This window comes from Lissotriton helveticus, chromosome 11 (genome assembly GCF_964261635.1).
Source record: "Lissotriton helveticus chromosome 11, aLisHel1.1, whole genome shotgun sequence".
Classification (NCBI taxonomy): domain Eukaryota; kingdom Metazoa; phylum Chordata; class Amphibia; order Caudata; family Salamandridae; genus Lissotriton; species Lissotriton helveticus.
Window position 1 is genome coordinate 1,147,042,291 of NC_136072.1, and position 19,777 is coordinate 1,147,062,067.

At 45.3% G+C, this 19,777-nt stretch overlaps 1 protein-coding gene across 1 annotated transcript in view; it reads right to left on the reverse strand.

The window, feature by feature from the left end:
* The window catches only part of TANGO2 (transport and golgi organization 2 homolog), a 538,903-nt gene that overhangs the window by 301,984 nt on the left and 217,142 nt on the right, over positions 1-19,777 (reverse strand). The gene's annotated exons all lie outside the window — the stretch shown is intronic.

The following is a 19,777-nucleotide window of genomic DNA, read 5'->3' on the forward strand; positions in this document are numbered from 1 at the left end:
TGAAACTCTGCTGCAACGCTTTCAATTCCATAGGGTCCAAAGGGCCCTTTTAGAACAACTAGGCGAAGATCTGGCGGAACCCCCGGAGGTCCCCGAACTCACTTTTGTCTTAAAATCCGAAGCTCCGCGGAAACTAGTCACTAACTTATACAGGATAGCCCTATCCCATAGAGTGACGCAGTACACGGCGGCGCGTCTGGCCTGGCAGAGAGACTTGGAAATGCCGATTGATGATGATATGTGGCGGTTTTGCTGTGAAAACACTAAGCGTATTTCCCTCAATGGCAAACATAGGCTGATTCACTTTAAGTTCCTAAACAGGGTATACTATACCCCAGAACGCTTACACAGATATGGCCTTCGCGTGTCGGCCGAGTGCGAACGATGCCACGTGCCGATGGCGGATTTCCTACATCTCACCTGGCTGTGCCCGAGAGTGCAGTCTTTTTGGAGGGCCGTTTTTGAGGAGCTTAGTAGTATTACAGATGTGGAGATGGTCCCGACCCCTGCGCTTGCGCTCCTAGGCTACACCAAACAGTTACCTACGTTTTCGCGCAAACTGATTGTCATGGGCCTGTTAATGGCGAAGCGGGAGGTAGCGATGCGCTGGTTGCGGGGGCCGACTCCCACGATCCAAGGTTGGAAGCAGGATATGCTGTATTGTTGCACACAGACAGAGGTTTACAATGAACTGCTCCCCCCCGGGAGCCGACCCAAGAATTTCTGGGGATTGTTTCAGACATACATGAGCAGCAGGGAGGGTGAGAGGGAGGTTGAGCTCGGTGGGGGGGAGGAGGTATCCACGAACGAGAGTGATCAGGAGTGATAGCTGGCCACTCAAGTGTATATGTGTTGATGGATCAGAGGGGTGGCTTCCATTGGTAGCGCTTTGGGGCTTAAGGGCACTGTTCGCCGCCTGCCCGATTTCGGGTTGTTGGCTAAATGGCCGTGTATATCTGGATGCGGGTGCTGAAGATGTGCAATTTGTATTTTTAATCGGTGTGTGCGGGCGGGGGAGGGGGGGGGATTGCAGGTTGATGGGGAGTGTTTTCTTTCTCTCTTTATTGGATTACTGAAACTGAATAAACCAATTAATTTTTAAAAAAAGAATTGCCCAATGCCAAATGGTCTGAGAGAGGCGTGACAGTTGTAAAGAGTATCTCCCCACATTTTTTTACATAGTCCATTGTGTCATTTTAACCATCTGGACTAGGACAACTTTTCCAATCAGATGAGGTAGAAATGCTTTTAACGCTAGCTGAACTGCTTGCAGTTCTAGGTAGCTGATGTGATGGTTCTGTTGGGTGGTATTCCAAAGAACCTGAACTGTAAAAATGTTGTAAATGTGCAACCCACCCTTTGAGAGATGCGTCTGTTGTGAGCATTAGTTGTAGAATAAGGTTGATAAAGTGCCGCCCATTTGATAGAGAGGTGCATGTTGGGGTACCTCTGCCTCTCTCTTTACAATGGTTTCCCTCCATCAACCCCTATAGAATCCTTATAGAATCCTCTAGAGGGGGATGATGGTGTCTGCTTTGTATGAAGATGCGTCAGCAACTGTGGCATTTGTTTTGGAGCCTCCTCTGTAAATGGAGCGACGAAAGGAACATTTAGTAGAAGGAGATTGAAGTGCTCCCACTTCTGTATCCTTTTTCATCTTTTCAAGCTATTGGTCTATTTAAGGTCCACAGAGGTGTTCCTTATCAAAAGGTGCATTAAGAATAGTTTGCTGAACTTCTGGTTTGAAACCATACATTTTGAGCCATGCATGTCTCCTGCGTGGAATGCTGGTGTTGATTCCTCTAGCTGCAGTATCTGCTGCATCTAATGCACATCTGATAGAGGAATTGGAAATAAGTTTCCCTTCCCGCACTATTTCCTGCCCCTTTTTCTTGTGTTTTTCTGGGAAATATTGCAATTATTCTTCCATCGCCGTGCCCTATCACACCTAGCCAATAAACCTTGTGTATTGGCTATGAATCAATGGTTGGCTGATTGAGCAGCTACTCTCTTCCTCGAGGCATCTATTAGTTTTAATTCTTTATCTGGAGGTGGTTCCTCCCCTGAGGTTTGTGAATTTGCCTTTTTAAGGGGCATTAGAGACCACTAAAGAATCCAAAGGCAACTAATTAATTTTAAAAAATGGGTCGGATGGTGGTGGTTTATATTTGTTGTCCACCCTTGGTGTTAGGATACATGCCGTAATTGAATCCTTAAAAATATTATCAGCATGCCTCATCCTAACCTTTACAAGGACAAGGACTGTGATGTTCTGTGCGTGTTTCCTAAAGTTTCAAACAGGAAATCCTCTTCTACGGCTTCTTTATGTAAAGTCACTCCATGATAAGTGGCTGCCCTAGCAATTAACTCCTGATATGCAGTATTATCATCAGTAGGAGAAGGTTTAGCTGGATACAGATCCGGGTCTGTGTCTACCCGTGGATCTAGATTGCAGTCTTCCCCTGGATCAGGTGGTGTCATCATCATCTCCTATATCAGGATTTGTATTTGGAGAACCTGGTGGTATGATGTGTAGGGGGGTCTGAAGCTGGTATAATAGGTACTGGTGAAGAAGGTTGAGGGCTTTGAATAATGTTACCAGGACTAGTCGCCATGTCCTTTTTCTTTTTTAGAGGGATGTTATAATGAGTATCTATTTTCCATTTGGAAGATGGTATTACTGGCTTAGTTGGGGATCAGTGTCAGGATTTATATGTATTGTCTTTTGTGTGCGATCCAGCTTTTATTTCATTGTTTCTAGAATAGGCTCCGGTGGCTATAGAGGAGTGCCTTTATGTTTCCGTGCCAACATTTTCAGTGCTGAGCTCAATCTGCTCTTTTTACCTATCAGGCCAGAATGTTTCGGAATCTAAGGGGTATCATCCTTGCCCGAGCTAGAAGGCTCGCCTTGGTGTTTCATTGCCAACCATGGCCTGGTGGCAGAGGTGGCCCAATAGCCTTTTGTTTGGTTGAAGCAGGTTTGGTGGGCCAAAGGGCTTTGGTACTCACGGCACTCTGCCCAGCTAGAACGTCGTGGGACTCTAGTTCAATCTCCAACTTGGAATCGGTGTCCTGGACGGAGAAGGCCTCATCCGACGCATTCATTTCTTCATTCTCGATATCTTCTCTGAAGGTATCGGGGTGTCCTCGATACTCTGTTGCTGTATCTCTCTTCGTCTCTTAATCAAGCTCAATGGTCCCATTGAGTCTTTTTAGATCGGAACGACCGACAAGCGTTGCAGTCTTCTTTATGCTTCGGGAAGAGACAGAGGTTACAGACCTTATGATGGTTGGTGTGTAGGTACTTGGAATGGCAACGCGGACAGAATTGAAATGGCGTACATTCCATCAGCAGAAGACTCGATGATGGATTTTCAAGTGGAGGTCAACAGAGGAAAACAAGCTAGACCTTAAGGCCGCGTTTAGAGTTTCCTGACGGGATAACAAAAATGTTCCGAATTTTCGAAATGCAGAAGGTTTAAAACGCAATCGAAGCAATATCGACGAGGGTGGAGTGAATTGTGTACCAAAGGGATCCAGATTAGCGGCTTCGAATTGGCCCACTGCACTACACATCTGAACCCAATGGCGGAAAGAAAATCCAACAATGGAGTCGATGCCCATGCACAGTATCACTGGCAGGAGGAGTCACTTTAACTCGTGACTGGAAAAGACTTCTTCGAAGAAAAACAACTAGCAAACATCCGGACCCAACACTAGATGGCAGGAGTATGCAAAGCAGGTGTATCTACAGCCCACATGCCTAAAACATACCGACAACATACATAACAGGCTGTGTTGCCAGAACAGCAGAGACAGCCTTGCTGCTGTAGTAAGAGATACTCACATGGTATTGAAAATGAGACATTCCACCTGTTTTTTGCCTACAAACCCTCCGTGTTCTTGAGGGCTAGCCTGGCATCATCTGAAGCAGAGGTGCCAGCGGTATAAACGAACCCGAAGGGTAAACTCGGCAGCCAGCTTTGAAAATGTGCAAATTTCGAATCTGAATTCCAACATCACCCTTAAATGCACTGGATGCAATTTAGAATGTTCATTATAGCAATAAAAATATTTTCCAAGTTAGTTGAAAATTTGGCAAGCAGCGCCACAAATTACAATAACTGGCAACCCCTAGGTACAGAGTGCACCTGTTCCCTTCTAGCTTCGAGGGAGAGAGAAAGCACACAGGCCGTGTGACATACTGCTTCTGAGCACAGGCTTATAATATGGGATTTCATGCTTGCATCAGCTGCAGTGGCAAAGGCTTCGGGATCTCTCAAACCCACCAAAATGGGGGAGCCCCGGATACTCACAAGCTCCTTTAAAGGCTTAGGAACGCGCCTCACAATATAATGTCCCCAGTGCTACTGTGTGGGACTAGAACGTAAAGTCAACTCCTTCTGAGGTGTATATTACTCAGAAGAGCTATCTTCTAAGCGGTGCTGGTTTACAGCATGTTTAATATGGATTTCCCAGAAGGCCCTGCTGCAATGAGGTCACGACTCACGAGGATGGATTTTGAGAACAGACACAGAACTGCAGGGTTTTTGCAAGAGTGCACTGCTGGTGAGATGGGCCAAGTTGGCAATTAGTATCTTATTGAAAAGTTACCTAGGTCATACATTAGAGCTTTATGGACGGTGGTTTCCACAGTGGGCTTCTGATGCCAACGGAGCTTACGGGGGGGCATGAGTGATTACTGAGAGGCGAAGGGTCTAGGCCTGCTGTCTGACAGAATAGAGATGACGTGCTCGAGAGATCAGGAGATCAGGTGAGTGGTGAGTGGTGAACTAAGCATCATCACTATCAAACTGCGAGCTCATAGTATTCGCTATTTTGTGGTATTTCTCTCCAGGTCAGTCTCTTCCCCTCCTTTCTCTTTCCCTCACTGAAACTTCTTAAACTCTCTTTCCTAAAGTAAGTTGTACATCTTCCTCAGAGGAGACGACAATTACATTGTTAGATCTTGCCTGCGTTGCAGCGCATGCGCTGATCGATGGCGAGAAATTTTGTGAGAGAGGGATTTCAGAAAAGGGCTTTAAGCCCAGTCCCTCATTTCCATTGGCTGGCTTCACCGTTCATGCTAAACGGTGGCCTGCTATTGGAAATGAGGGTTTTTTGTGGACGCCTTTTTGCCTCCGATCCGACAAGTTTGCCTGCTTTGCTGCTGTCGCAAAGCACTTTCTTCTCTTTACGGGGCCATGTGTTTCTAATTTACGCTAATTAGAAACACATGGCCCCATAAAGCTAAGAGATCGATGCTTGTTCTTGGTCACGATCGGTGGATACGTGCTCAGGCTCCATTCAATGTGGAAGAGGACGAGAACAATATGCTGCACGGTAAAACATCAACACGTGGGCATGATATTGTGAAAGAGTGCATAAACTGGCATGAGCGCTTCTAAAAACGACCATTTTTGTCACCTAGCGGTCAGAGCATGGAGAATGCACAAGTAGAGAAAGTGATTCATGTGGCATATGATAAAATGCTTCCGTCCAGTGTTTTTCTTTTTCAAAACCTTTCAGGCGCTAGCCGGGATCACCTCAGGTAAACCGGGACCACAGCTCCCATAATGCATTATTGTGTTAAACAAGTTTCACAGACTGGAAACAAACTTTTATATCGCATGAAGTCATTTGGTAAACTTGTCAGCCCTTTTTGTGACCCTAGCGTTGTTCCCAAATTTAGTAGCAGCACTGGAATGTATATTTATTTCAGTGAAAATAAATGTGGCCTTGATTGAAACGCCGCTCGCCTGTTGGGGAAGCTCACCTTTGCTCGGAGGGGTCCGGAGCACGAGCTATCTCCCTTTTTGTGCCCGCTGCACTGCTACTGCTTCCCAGCTCTCCCCCCGCTGCCGCAGGCCATCTCTGACTCTCAGCGGCCGCTGTGCGGGGGAGGCCCGCCGACACCGGGGGCAGCAAGTACTACAGGGCCCAGCGTTCAAAGCGGCCGGAAGCCCTCCACACCACCAGAAACGCGCCAGGAGGCGCTATATCTTCTGCCAGTTCCTCGGCGGAGCGGGGGTCCTTGATTGAAACGCCGCTCGCCTGTTGGGGAAGCTCACCTTTGCTCGGAGGGGTCCGGAGCACGAGATATCTCCCTTTTTGTGCCCGCTGCACTGCTACTGCTTCCCAGCTCTCCCCCCGCTGCCGCAGGCCATCTCTGACTCTCAGCGGCCGCAGTGCGGGGGAGGCCCGCCGACACCGGGGGCAGCAAGTACTACAGGGCCCAGCGTTCAAAGCAGCCGGAAGCCCTCCACACCACCAGAAACACGCCAGGAGGCGCTATATCTTCTGCCAGTTCCTCGGCGGAGCGGGGGTCCTTGATTGAAACGCCGCTCGCCTGTTGGGGAAGCTCACCTTTGCTCGGAGGGGTCCGGAGCACGAGCTATCTCCCTTTTTGTGCCCGCTGCACTGCTACTGCTTCCCAGCTCTCCCCCTGCTGCCGCAGGCCATCTCTGACTCTCCGTGGCCGCTGTGCGGGGGAGGAACGCCGACACCGGGGGCAGCAAGTACTACAGGGCCCAGCATTCAAAGCGGCCAGAAGCCCTCCACACCACCAGAAACGCGCCAGGAGGCGCTATATCTTCTGCCAGGTCCCCCGCGACAGTGCCGGGCTAAGCCCGGGCAAAGGGCGGGCCGTCTGTGGCCGTCCGGGGACGACCAGGGACTGGACGGGCCACCCCCCTTGGCACGGACACATTGGGTCAGGTACTGTTTAACGTGGTTTTGGACTGATCACCTGTGTTACAAGACTAAAAACGACTCTGTGATCCCAAGCTGTTGCCGCAGGAAGAAGGGGGTTTGGGGTCCAAGTCTCTTTAAGTCATATGTTAAGAGTTGAGTTACTGGGGCACTCATTATAAGGACTCGTGGTTTCCGTTGGGGGGAGGATAAGAGGTAAAGAGCTAGACTATAATAGGTCTAACCACCCTAAAACACGCTCGGTTATGAGTAAAGCTCGCCAAACTGAAACCCCCAAACAAACATTGGCCAAATCAAAAGACTTAGCCCCACGTAAAGGGAAAAAACCCACCGCTATTGACCTGATGCTAAAGAAGGTATCCGGGGAAATAGAACGTATGGAAAGGAGCCTATCTTCCTCACCTAATCCCGTTGTAGCTACTCTAACACCCTGCAGAGACCAGTTACTAGCTGATAGCCCAAACATGACGGGGAATGCAGCCTCTCCACATAACGCAACTGAGGCCATTCCCTGTGCTCAACTCCCACCTTCCCCGGAGATTGAAATCTCAGGCCTTAGCGAACTCACCCCCCAGAGAAAACCAATACGTCGGGGGAGGATCAAGGGACAACAGAGGCAAAATAAGCCATTCACAAGGGATGTTCGATCTAAAAAAAAAATAGGCAAGAGGTCATCCTGGTAGATGATAATGCACACACAAATATAAACCCACCAGGATGGATCGAGGAAGTCCTAGGAGACCTCAAAAAACATCTAGAAACCTTTTTAATTGCCCAGTTGAAACCCATTATAAGCAAGGTGGATAAAATAGCGAATGAGTTGTCTAAACAAAGTAAGATAATAGAACTCACAACCAAGAAACCCCCCATTGGCCCCAACCAACTAAGCACCGTGGCCACTATTGACAACATTGACAAAAACACACTGTCAAGTAACAACTGTGTTAGCCATACCCAACATACAATTGCCCAGATACACGATGCGCCAAAAGTTCCCCAAGAGCAGAGAGGGGGATCAAACCAAGATCCGAGAGGGGGATACAATCACAAGATGAGCACTAAAAACAGTGATAAAGCCTGTAATGCCACAACACACACAAAGAGCCAGATCCACAAGCTACCCTGATCAGTTTCTACCTCCACGAGACTACTCCCAGTGGAGAAATAGATTTGCCCCTTTGCAATCACTTGATGAAAATGACGGACTACCTATGATGGAAAATGAGCCTGTAACACCCTTAGCAACTGGGGGATTCTTAGTGTCTGCATCAGAGGTTGGTCCTGTCAGCGCAAGGTATGAGCAAAAACTGAGGCCGGAAGAACCCCCTAATCAGAGGGTCGAGACTGAAAATGCCACAGAACCCATAGAATCAGGTGACGGTATAACAAAGGTACCCTGTACAGAGGGCAGGTAGGCGAATAGGGCCGGACTAACTATTCTGTCTTGGAATATAGCAGGCTTAGGGGCTAAACTTAAGAACAAGGAGTGGAATGAATACATAAGGGGCTTTAACATTATAGCTCTACAAGAGACATGGGCGCGAGACTCGGACTCATGTCAACTGGAGGGCTATAAATGTTTCTTTAGATCAGCCAAAGTAAATTCTGGGAGAGCAAAAGGAGGCTTAGTGATTTACGCAGACCTAGATCTAAAGGGCACCTGGCCACAACCGGCCTGGGCGTCAGACACAATACAAGCAGTTTTACTGCAGGGGCAGGGGCAGAGACTTCTGATTTTAAACTTTTATAACCCGGGTTCAAGTGATGGAAACTTCCCTATTCTGCTAGAGCTTGAGAGTAGGCTTAATGAGGAAACAGATCTAAGGCAGGGAGGGCTTGAACCAACTATCCTGTTGATGGGGGACTTTAACTGTCATTTGTGCCCTAAGTTACTCCCCATCTCTCCTGACTGGTCTTCCTGCCCTGTAGAAAAGGGTCCCCATTTTGAACACAATAAGGAGGGCACATTATTGATGAAGCTTCTAGACAGCTTTGCACTTACCCATACAATGGATCTGGTGCCGTTGAAAGCAGGGGAAACTCCCATACCCACATTCAAAGGTAGAGGCTGTGCGTCTATAATAGACTTTATAGTAATCTCTGCCTTTGCTAAAGATCAGATTACAAGAGTAAGAACGGAGTGGAGCCCCTTTAGCGATCATAATCCCCTCTTCCTGGAAATTAAATATAATGATCTACCAGCAAAAAACATGGGAGGAAGTACTGTCATCCAACCATCGGACCAAGGGAGGCGCATAAGGTGGGGAATGATCAACCCGCAAGATTTCTACACCAACCTAGTGGGCAAAGGGAAAGAACACAGAGACCTGCCTAGATCTTGGGATAGAGGGTAGAGGAGTGGTTCTGGCTTATGAATCTCTAATCAAAATAGTGGATGGGCTATTAAAAACCAAGAGGCCGATAAAGGAACTATCTTCACCAAGATGGTTTGATACAAACTGCTCGAGGGCATTAAGAGAATTAAAGCAGAGTTTAAAGAAGGCCCCGAGAGACAAGAATGAAATCGCCCACTGTAGACAGAATTAAAAAATGCAGGTTAAGAGAAGGAAGAGTGCTCTTCAAAAGGAAGTTTGGGCAGACCTTAGAGAAGCAGGAGAAAATAGGTATTATGCCCAATTTTGGAGAATTATAAATAGGCCCTGTCACCAAGACTCAAGCTCACCAGTAATCAGTACCAATATACTACCAGACCAATGGACTAATCACTTCAAAACCCTGTACAATCAGCAGGAGGTAGTCATTGTGGATGGGATTTGGGAGGGACCCAGGACAACCGAATTAGAATTTCCTTTGTCGGAAGTTCTAAAAGTAGTGTCCGGGCTGACGCGTATTAAGGCGCCAGGCCCGGACAGCACCCCCCAGACCTATTTTTAAGTAATACTGATCTATGGGCACCAATTTTGACTCGAGTACTTAATGCCGCAATTAAATCTGGTTTACCGAGATCTTGGTCAACAGCAGTGATTGTCCCCATATACAAGAAAGGCTGCAGGGACAACCCACAGTGTTACAGACCAATCTCGCTGATTGATGTCTCGGCCAAAGTATTAGGTAGGGCAATTCTTAACCGCCTGATAGAGTGGACTGGTACCCATAACACCTTGATGGACACCCAGTATGGCTTTCGGACAGGTAGGTCCACAAGTGACCAATGTCTCAACTTATATCTTTTAGCAGCCAAATACATTAAGTCAGATGACGGGTCTCTGTATATGGGATTTATGGACCTGGCAGCGGCATTTGACAATGTTAATAGAGCTAAACTCTGGGCATTTATGTTTAGATTGGGAATCGATCCAGATTTGATCAATATACTCAAGGAATTGCACTGGAACACCTCTGCCAAGGTCCGCTATAGCGCGGGGGGGTGAGTACCGATCCCTTCCCGTGCTCTGGCGGGGTGAGGCAGGGGTGTATCCTGGCTCCATTCCTATTTTCTCTTTACATAAATGACCTAGAGAGTGCCCTGTTGACACTGGGAACTGACTGCCCAAGAGTGGGATTGCGCCATATACCGGTACTGTTGTACGCGGACGACGCGGTCCTCCTCGCTCGAACAGCAGTGAGTCTCCAGCTCCTAATCACTGGTTTTGCTGAATTCATGAGGAATCTGGATCTTTCTGTTAATCTAACCAAGTCTTTCATCATGGTGGCAGGGAAAAAACCTCACAAGAGATTTGTGTTCAAAATAGGAACTTACGTTTTGGACACTGTGACCACCTTTCCATACCTGGGTCTCTTGTTTGACGAAAAGATTAAGTTTGCCCCACTGATTGAGGAAAGGTCCAGGAAACTTGTTTCAGCAAACGGGGCCATACTAAACTTCGCACGAAGGATGGGACGTTGGTCTCCTGAGCAGGTGATGACACTGTACAGAGCGGTCAGTACCTCCAAAGCCACCTACGGGGCAGAGGTGTGGGGTTTTAGGGATGCACATCACATATAAGTGGAGGAAGACAAATTTTTAAAGAAACTATTAAAGCTACCTCAGAGCATCCCGGCAGCAATCATTCATAAAGAGCTGGGCACTCCTTACATATCTGACCTGATCAGAGTGAGACCAATTTTGACCTGGCTTAGAATTTGGCTAAACCCAAATGCTGAACTTACAACACAGATTATTAAGGATTGTCTCCGGAGAGACAGATGGTTGCAAATCCCCTGGTTAAAATACATTAAAGAAACCCTAGAGTCTGTTGACCAGCAAATGTTATTTTCTGACCCTTCAAACTTGGATAGCTCTTGCAAATATTATGTACAAAAGCAGCTGCTACAAAAATACGACTACAGGAGGAATGAATTTGATTCTAATAAATCCTCGGTAGCAGCCCACTCGCTTGTAAGCAATGAAATGGGTATGGAATCGTATCTGTTTTTAATCTACAGCCAACATGAAAGGTTTTTAATGACTCGTTTTAGGCTCAATTTGTTGCACAATATTTTAGCTTACCCGTCTGGTTTTACATGAACAATTGAGCAGAAGGGTGCCTGCGGCTGCGCCAATAGGTCTCCACAGGACACCCTTCATTTTGAATTATTTTGTTCCATTTATAAAATGCCGCGTCGAAGATTCCTGGTGGACATTTTAAAGGAATCAAAAATTTACCATGCCAAAACTGCTTTATTATTCTTGCAAAGAGCAACTGAGACGCGTACTCTGTGTACTATCATGAGTTTTTTTTAAATTGTGGTCAAATTAAGAAATACAAGGGGTTGATGGAGGATGATATGAATTTACTGCTCCCTTCTTTTGGTTAAAGCTTGTAAATAATAATAACTTTTAAACCTGTTTTTAATATTGTAATGTTCAGTCTGATTATATGTGGATATGTAATGTTATGGATTTTTATGATGGTTTTCAACCACCGAAATAAATAAAGAACTGAACTGAACTGAAATGTGTCCCAAAAATATTTCTTTAAAGAACTAAACACATTTGTCAGCATTCACTTGTTTTCATTTCCTTTTGGGAAGTGTGCTGTCAGAGTCAGTTGTGCTGCATATCAAACCTGCTGTGCAGTCCCAGGGGAGAATTTCTTTCCATCTCGGAAAGATGCTTGTTGCTTTGCAACATCCATGTTGGGAAGCATAGATGGTGGGTTATTAGGGTTTAGTGTGCCATTGGCTGTGAGGACCTCACCAGCCCTTGCTTTAGGCGTTCCAGAATCACTACTTAGTGCATATTATGAAGGTCATCTCTGGGAAGAGGCCTGGGTGCACAGTTTTTAAGAAGCGTCCGTCTCTCCTATTAGAATCTTGATTTGTTAGATGAAAATAAGTGCAGACAGCAGCAGTAACCATCAGGTGGAGGCAGATTTGGCAGACTTTCTTAAGCCCCAGACGTCCAGTTGTGTCCTGACTGGGACAGTAGAGGAGCACCTCTGTAGTATGAGCTGAAAGGGTCAGGACTTCATGCTACATTTTAAACTGTGTGCTGCCCTGCCCCTCTTGCGGCACAGTGACGGCCAGCTACAAGTTTCACTGGCCTCTTTCCTCTGTGAATGGAATCGCTTTGGTTAAAGGCTGAGATTTTGCCTCTTCCCCTCCCCGACTTCCTGTGATGGGAGCACAGTTCACCATGTACTAAGAATCCGAGAAAGGAGGGTCAAAGGGATCTAAAGATTAAAGACTCAGACCTGGTTCACATCCCCGGATTAACTATGTGAAAAAACCAAAACGAACACAGGGAGTCTATGAGTACCCAGCGAATGGCTCAACTGCTAACACCCTTCTCAGTGAGTGTGAAAGGGATGCCCTAGTCATCCTCCAGCAGCTAACACAAAACACAAAAAGCACATAAAGTATGAGAAAATACATCAAAACTGCGTTGCAAAAGAGAAATGGTCGGCACGATCCATAACCATCTAAACGTGGATAACCATCAACTAGACTCAGTGATCAGTCCTATCATCTGGCTGTTCCACTTGTGCATGGGCAGGTCCCTTGATCATCGAGATCTCTTGCCGCACATTAATGGTACCGGATCTGGTCCACAGTTTTGATGTATTTTCTCATACTTTATGTGCTTTTTGTGTTTTGTGTTAGCTGCTGGAGGATGACTAGGGCATCCCTTTCACACTCACTGAGAAGGGTGTTAGCAGTTGAGCCATTCGGTTGGTACTCATAGACTCCCTGTAGCACAGTTCACCAGTCAGCGTTTACGCATTCTGGAAACGTGTAGAAATTTGTATGAAAACCTATAAAAATACACTGTGATTCCAGTTCCCCGGGAGATGTCTTATCATGTGACCTACCCGTAACTTCTTTTCTTCATTTCATTGGTTTTTCTTCTCCCCTTCCAAATAAACTGATCTTTAAAATAAAAATAAATACAATTATAAAAAGAAAACATTGAGTTCTCTTTATATTTAATCAGTGGTGCCCAATAGAAAAATATTTCAAAGCAATGCTTCAAGAAACTCAAAATGTCAGATCCGATGGCTTGGTAAACAAGCATTTGCAATGCAATAGGTCTCGCATTTACGCGATTTTAAGCTATTGGCATTGTAAATGACAATGCCTTTTATTTACATTTTGAAAAAAAAAACGTAAATAAAAGTCATTGTCATTTACAATGCCAACAGTTAAAACTCACGTAAATGCGAGACTTTTCATATAAATGTAACTGAATTTATAAAGCGCTTACTAGCCCATACAAGGCGTTGAAGCACTTTACGACAAGTAGAGCGCTCCTCCGGAACCCAAGGTTAATGGTTAGTCCAGTGGTTATTGTGATTAGTAATGTGCTCTCACGAAAAGGTGAATGCAGTCACTTTGTGAAATATGAATACCAGGGCGGTGTGCGCATTACAGGGGGGCATGTGGCATTAAAGCGAGACTTATTCTACATATTTCACACACCTGCTCCTTAATGGGTAATTTTCTAAATGCCATTATTCAGAAGTAATTAAAACAATGCTCATAGTGCAATCCAAGCCCCTGGTAGCTTTTAATATTTAATTTTGCGCGCCACGAAGCTGCTCGGTTTTATGCTCGACTATGGGCAGTTTTCATCTCAATTAATAATTATTTATTCCAGTGACATCCGGGCGTATGCACTTCTTTCTACCTTCGAGGCCGGAAGTGGTGTCCTGCTTAAATAATTTACGTGCGAGCTTCTGAATGTCAACTCCTCTCCCATGCAGAGAATTCCCACCATGCCCTGCAACTTTTAGAATGTTTTATAGGTTTAGGTAGTGAAGGCAGAGGGTTTAGGAAAGCGTCCTCCGAGAGGATACAAAGAATAACCTGCTTTTATTTAGCGCCCCGTATCTTTTTTGCTTCTCAGCACGGTGAACAACACATCTGCCTATTACCCATTTTTAAGGTACTCAGGGGCACATGCATCAAAGTTTTTGCGAGAACAAACAGGGCAATTCGCAAAAAACGGCCGTTTGTGCCCTCAAAAAGGCCTTTTGCGATGCACTCGCAATTTAAGAAATCGAAATTTATTGCGATATCTTAAATTGCGATTGCATTTAAGGAATCACAATTTGCGATTTCTTAAATGCAATGCTAGAAGCACTTAGAAATAGCGAATTCGCTATTTGGAACCGGAAAATACTGAGAAATTACTCTAGTCTGTATTTTGCAAAAACCTTGAAAAGTGCGATAAAGTGCATTTTTCAAGGTTTCAGGTTACACACACCCCCATGTGTGTGCGCAACATGGGTGCAAATCAAAATTTCAGGGGTGCAACAGGGTGTCATTTTAACACCTTTGCATCCTTGAAATTGCATGCGCAATTTGCGTGTACCTATTGGTACTCGCAAATTGTGCATGCAATTTCCCATTCATTCCTATGGGCCTGTAAGCCCATAGGAATGAATGAGAAGCCACTCCTTAATTGCGACTCGCAATTAAGGAATGTTTAGGAATCGCTATTTTAATAGCGATATCTACCTGCATAGGCTTTTGAGAGTCCTTAATTGAGATTCCTTAATAATCGCAATTAAGGACCTGCAAAAGCTTTTCTTGATGCATGTGCCTGTCACTTTACGGGCCTCGGAAGGATATACGGCTGAGATGGCCTTGCTGGATTCAAATCTGTGATGTGTAGGATACAGCAGTCAACTCACTGAGCCATCTAGCTGGCTAACGCATCTAACATGGCGTTCACATATTTCCGTGTGAGCAGCAGGCATTTGCTGCACAGCCTCAGTGGCCAACCGAGGCCAGTTCGGACCAGGCAACTGGATGAACGTCATGCCCGGCCTAGGAGTCGGGGTACTGGGCACCGGTGTCTCAGAAGGCCCGGAAATAAACATTATTCTTTCACACTCCGCCCACAAACAGAAGGACAAGAGGAAACTACACCCCAAGCTGTTCGAGCTCACTTTATCGATCACATATTAAAGTCATTTAGGGCGGTGAGCACTTGTTGTAGAGAATTGCGTGTAATCTGGTGGCCACAAGCTCAATAGTCCTAATATAGTTCGGAGGGTTAATGCGCCTCCTGAAGAGCATGGCAACTAACCTGCAGGTTTGTATTCTGTTACGACAGCTCAGTGGGTCAGGGCACATGCTGCACAGGTCCTTCTACAAACTACTAGTCACAAGTTACAATTGTGGAAAAACAAAGATTAAGATACGTGCCCACTGCCAGCAGCTGCAGGTAACTTACAAGACAGAAGAGTGAATCCCTGCAGGTGCTCATACAACTGTTCATTCTTCGAAGGTTAATAAATCAGATAACTGCTTGGTATTTCCCATTAATATTCAGTGAAAACCCCCTTTAGTTTGCATGGCCTGTTATAAAACAATGCATTTTTACTCTACGTAATTTTGATAATTACAGGGTACTCTTTAGATCTGCAACCCTCAGGTACACAGGATGTAACACTCCCTTGTCGCGGTCTACCTGTCACCTTTTGTCATCAACCACAGACTGAATCTCTATTTCCCCTAATGGTCTGCGGAGTCTGGAGGAAAGGGATGGACGCTGGTTGCACACGCTCTCCGGGCTCGATTCACAAACTGCATTTTGTAGTACATAAAAAAGCCCTGCATAGTACACCTTACTTACTACAATCTCAGCCTCCACCTCCACCTCTCCTATCTTTTCTGTGGGAAATTCTCACACATGTAAATTTAGTACTTAGTAAATGTGAGAGGGACCTGGGGAGAGTGGCTGAAGAAAGAGGCATACAAACTACTAAGGGCCCGATTCTGATGCGGGTTGGAAAGATTCCTGACCGAATCGGTTTGGAAATGGTTTCTGACCCGCTTGGATCGGGAGAGTCCCACCGACGGAGTACGATACATCCGGATACTTCCCGATACGATTTGGTTGGACTCCCATTGACTTCAATAGGAGCATATGTTCCTAACCACATCATAATTGGGCCCTCGGTCGGGAAGACACGTTCCTGATCCGATTTGGAAGGAGCAAAAGCTTAGAGACCGGCGGTGATAGGCGCTATATAAATAATTTATAACATAACATAACATAACATTATGAAGCCTTCCTAACCGCATCAGAATCAGGCCCTAGGTGGGAATGCTTCCGTAAGCGCATCAGAATCAGGCCATAAGTAGGAAGGGTTTGGAGACGGGTTTAGGGAGGGACATGCACCAACCCACCCACAAATGCCTAAGCCCACTTAACCACAAACCGCACTTCTAAAGTTACTACAGACAAAAAGGACCTAAGAGTACTTCAGTTCAGAGCTGGAGTAAGTGCATCACGGCCCATGGTCAACCATTGGTCCTGCAACACCCTCCCAATAAAAATCATGTTAAATTAAATTATTTACGCTAGTTGAACATAGACAGACATTTAATTTACTGCTAAAATATTTATCTGAAAATACGTTTACGATTTGAAAATATTTTAACACCATTTTTAAATTAAAAAGTTGATACATTAATTTATATTAAAATATAATTCGATTAAATCAATTATATACATGGCGATTTTTAACACAATAACAAGTCTTTTTAAACTCAAGAAAAATAATTTATTTTAATTCAAAATGATTACATTTTAAATTAAAATCAAGGTAATAATGCTGTGGCTTTTTTATTCTGTTTTAAATTTAAATTAAATATATGAGCATGTTTTTCATTAAAATTTGACTGAAAATATTTTTACAGATTTCTTTCAAGTTTAATAAACTTTGTTTTACTTTTCCCTATACATTACCACAGGGAGATTTCCACCAGACCTATTTCTTATCATTGCCGAGTATGGGGAGAGACCGCGACTCATCAAAGGCGAAGCCTTGAGTGAATTAGGATTCCTCCGCACCTCTCGGCAATGGTAATAAATGGCATACTACATTCTGCGTGTCTGCATAAATGATTTCTGCCATTGTTTCATGTTTGCTAATAGCGGAACATTCTAAGGTAAGGAAAAGGGAAGGGGGGGTTGTAGCGTACCAAGAACAGTGAGATTACAACACATAGGTATTTAAAAAACAGGATGCAAGTTAAATTGTGCAGCAAGGTAAAGTCTCACTGAAGAGTTGAATACATGTGTAAAGTCATTGTAATATATGAGGTAGCAAACATTTTTTTCAAGTGAAGTTCGCACAACTGTGGTAATAAACCTGAATGTGAGCTTTGCACTGTAGTAATAAATGTAAGAATGTACAAATAGTACAGTTGGTCTACAAAAGGTGTTTTTTGGCAACATTTGTTTTCACTGCCATAGAATGAATATATATTATACAGTAGGGACAGCCAGTATGAAATTACAGTTGAAATCGTGTTTTCACTGAAAAGGAATGGTTTTGATTCACCTGTATATTTTAACCCTATCCATGCTGATGACAGAACCGCTCTGTCATCAGCCGCGGTGGCGCTGTGCTGATGACGGAGCGGTTCCTTCATGGCCCGGCCGTTGCGCCTGCGCGGCGCGGATTACGCGCCTGCGCTGGGCGGTCCATTGAGCGGGCGGGGCCGTGACGGAACCGCTCCGTCATGAGCACAGGTCAACTGCGGCTGGTGACGGAGCGGTTCCGTCACCAGCATGCGCCCGCCGCACGCCCCCCCCGCCCCCTTAGCGCTGCGGCGGAATAGCCGCCGCAGCGATGTGGTTAACCACAACTTGACTGATTTGCATAAAATGTGGCAATCTAATTACTTATCTAAGTTTCGGCACGCAAAGTATCGTGAAGATCAATCCACAGAAAAATAACGTACACAGGTGATGGGGGGTTGGGGGGTGGGGGGACGTGTTTTCCCATTTTAGCTCCCATAGGAAATTTAGCTCACACCTAAAGCCCAAACGTCTAAACTGATTTACACTAAAGTTGACAAAATCAACTTTATGCAGGTTCCCATGCTTTTCTGGTTTAGTGTAAATCCATTCAGTAGTTTTTCAAATGAAAGTGTTTTTATAAAAATTCTCAAGCAGGCTTCAAAGTATTAAGACTTCTGTAGATCTCCGCCATTTGGGATTCGCAAATAATATGCATGTCTGGCAATGTCAAAAAGGGGCATCTGAATGGATGAGAAAACATTCTGCTCCAGTCATCTCTTGTGGTTCAGTAGATCCACAGCTGGATCCGAGAAATCCAATTGGCTGCCGCAGGAGAAAAAGTGCTCTTGTGGCTGTCGTATCAGGTCACTAGGTTAAGGTCCCTAAGTCCTGCCCACCCAAAAAAAGCTGCGTTGACTCCACGACCCCCCCATACCTCAGTAGAGGGACGCCAAAGGCCCCCTTTGTATAAATTAAGAAATATATATTTGGTGTTGCGAGATTCACAAGTCCACAGTGCCAGTTCCCGGCTGCCGTTTTAGGTCTCTGTGACTCGAGTCAGATACTTGCTTCAGGATGGAACTTGCACTAGGTTTTGAGAATTCGTCAAAATATATATAAAAGTGGTCAAATCCTAAGCACAAAGGAACACCCCTTGGGGATTGGTCCGGCTCTAAGAGCTAAGATTGTGACAAGAGAACTTATGATGGTCACTAGGGGGGAGAGGGTCACATAATACACTGTAAGTGCTAGAATATCTTACCCGAATAAGAATTACCATCTCTAACACATCTGTCCTGAATATACAGAATGCAGAGTCTCACAAGAACTCACTGCAATGGAAAAAAAATGAACGGTGTCATCTCAATTTGTTTTGGCTAATCTAAGGCATAGCCACAGGTACTTAAGGATAAAAGCAGAGAAGTCACCACCCATAGGCCAGTGACCAGAGCTATGAATGTTTTAATGCCCACGTCCCATGAGAGGACAGTTTCAAGGATTAGAATGTGTGCCGAGAAGGAAAGAGTGAGGAGGGATATTATGAAGACATTTAGTTTCCTGTATGGAATAAAACAGGACAAGAGGGGTTATGCTTCAGCTGAAGACACTCAGAGATGAAGATCACCATATGAGACTAGGGGAAGATTGGGGAGTAACCCTAGAAAAAGGCACAAATGCCCACAACAGCTTCCTAGAAAGAAGTGAAGAGACAAAGGGGCACATTTGCACCGCGTCCCCATCGTCTAGGCTGTTTCTGCGTCTGGAGGCCATGGAGACCATGAATGGTCTCCCTCTGAGGAGCACCATGAAGATTAACATAATGGTCACAGGTCCTCCTTAACCACCTCCTATGTGCCTCTTGGAACCAGGAAGTATGTGTGCGTGAGAAGAAGCAGAAAGAAGAACAACTGGAATGGCATCTGGTCCTCCTTACCTCCCTCTTCTCTGCCTCTGGAGACAACAATGGCCTAGTCTGTGTGTGAGGAGAAGCTTCAAGATGAACAAACAGGAAGGCACCAGGTTCTTCTTTCCTACCTTTTCTCCATTTGTGGAAACCACGAAGGGTTTAGTCCATGTGTGAGGAGAAGCATGACGAGGAAGGAAGAGGAAGGCACCAGGTCCTCCTTACCTACCTCTTCTCTGCTTCAACAGACCATGAAATGTCTAATCTATGTGAGAATCAGCATGACGATAAACAGATGGGGTGGCACCTTGTCCTTCTTACCTACTTCTGAATACCTTGTAGGGTCTGTGTGAGAATGGCAGCAGGGCTATCTGCCTCTACAGACCATGAAAGGTCTGTTTATGAGGAGAAGCAGAGACATGAGCAGATAGGATGCA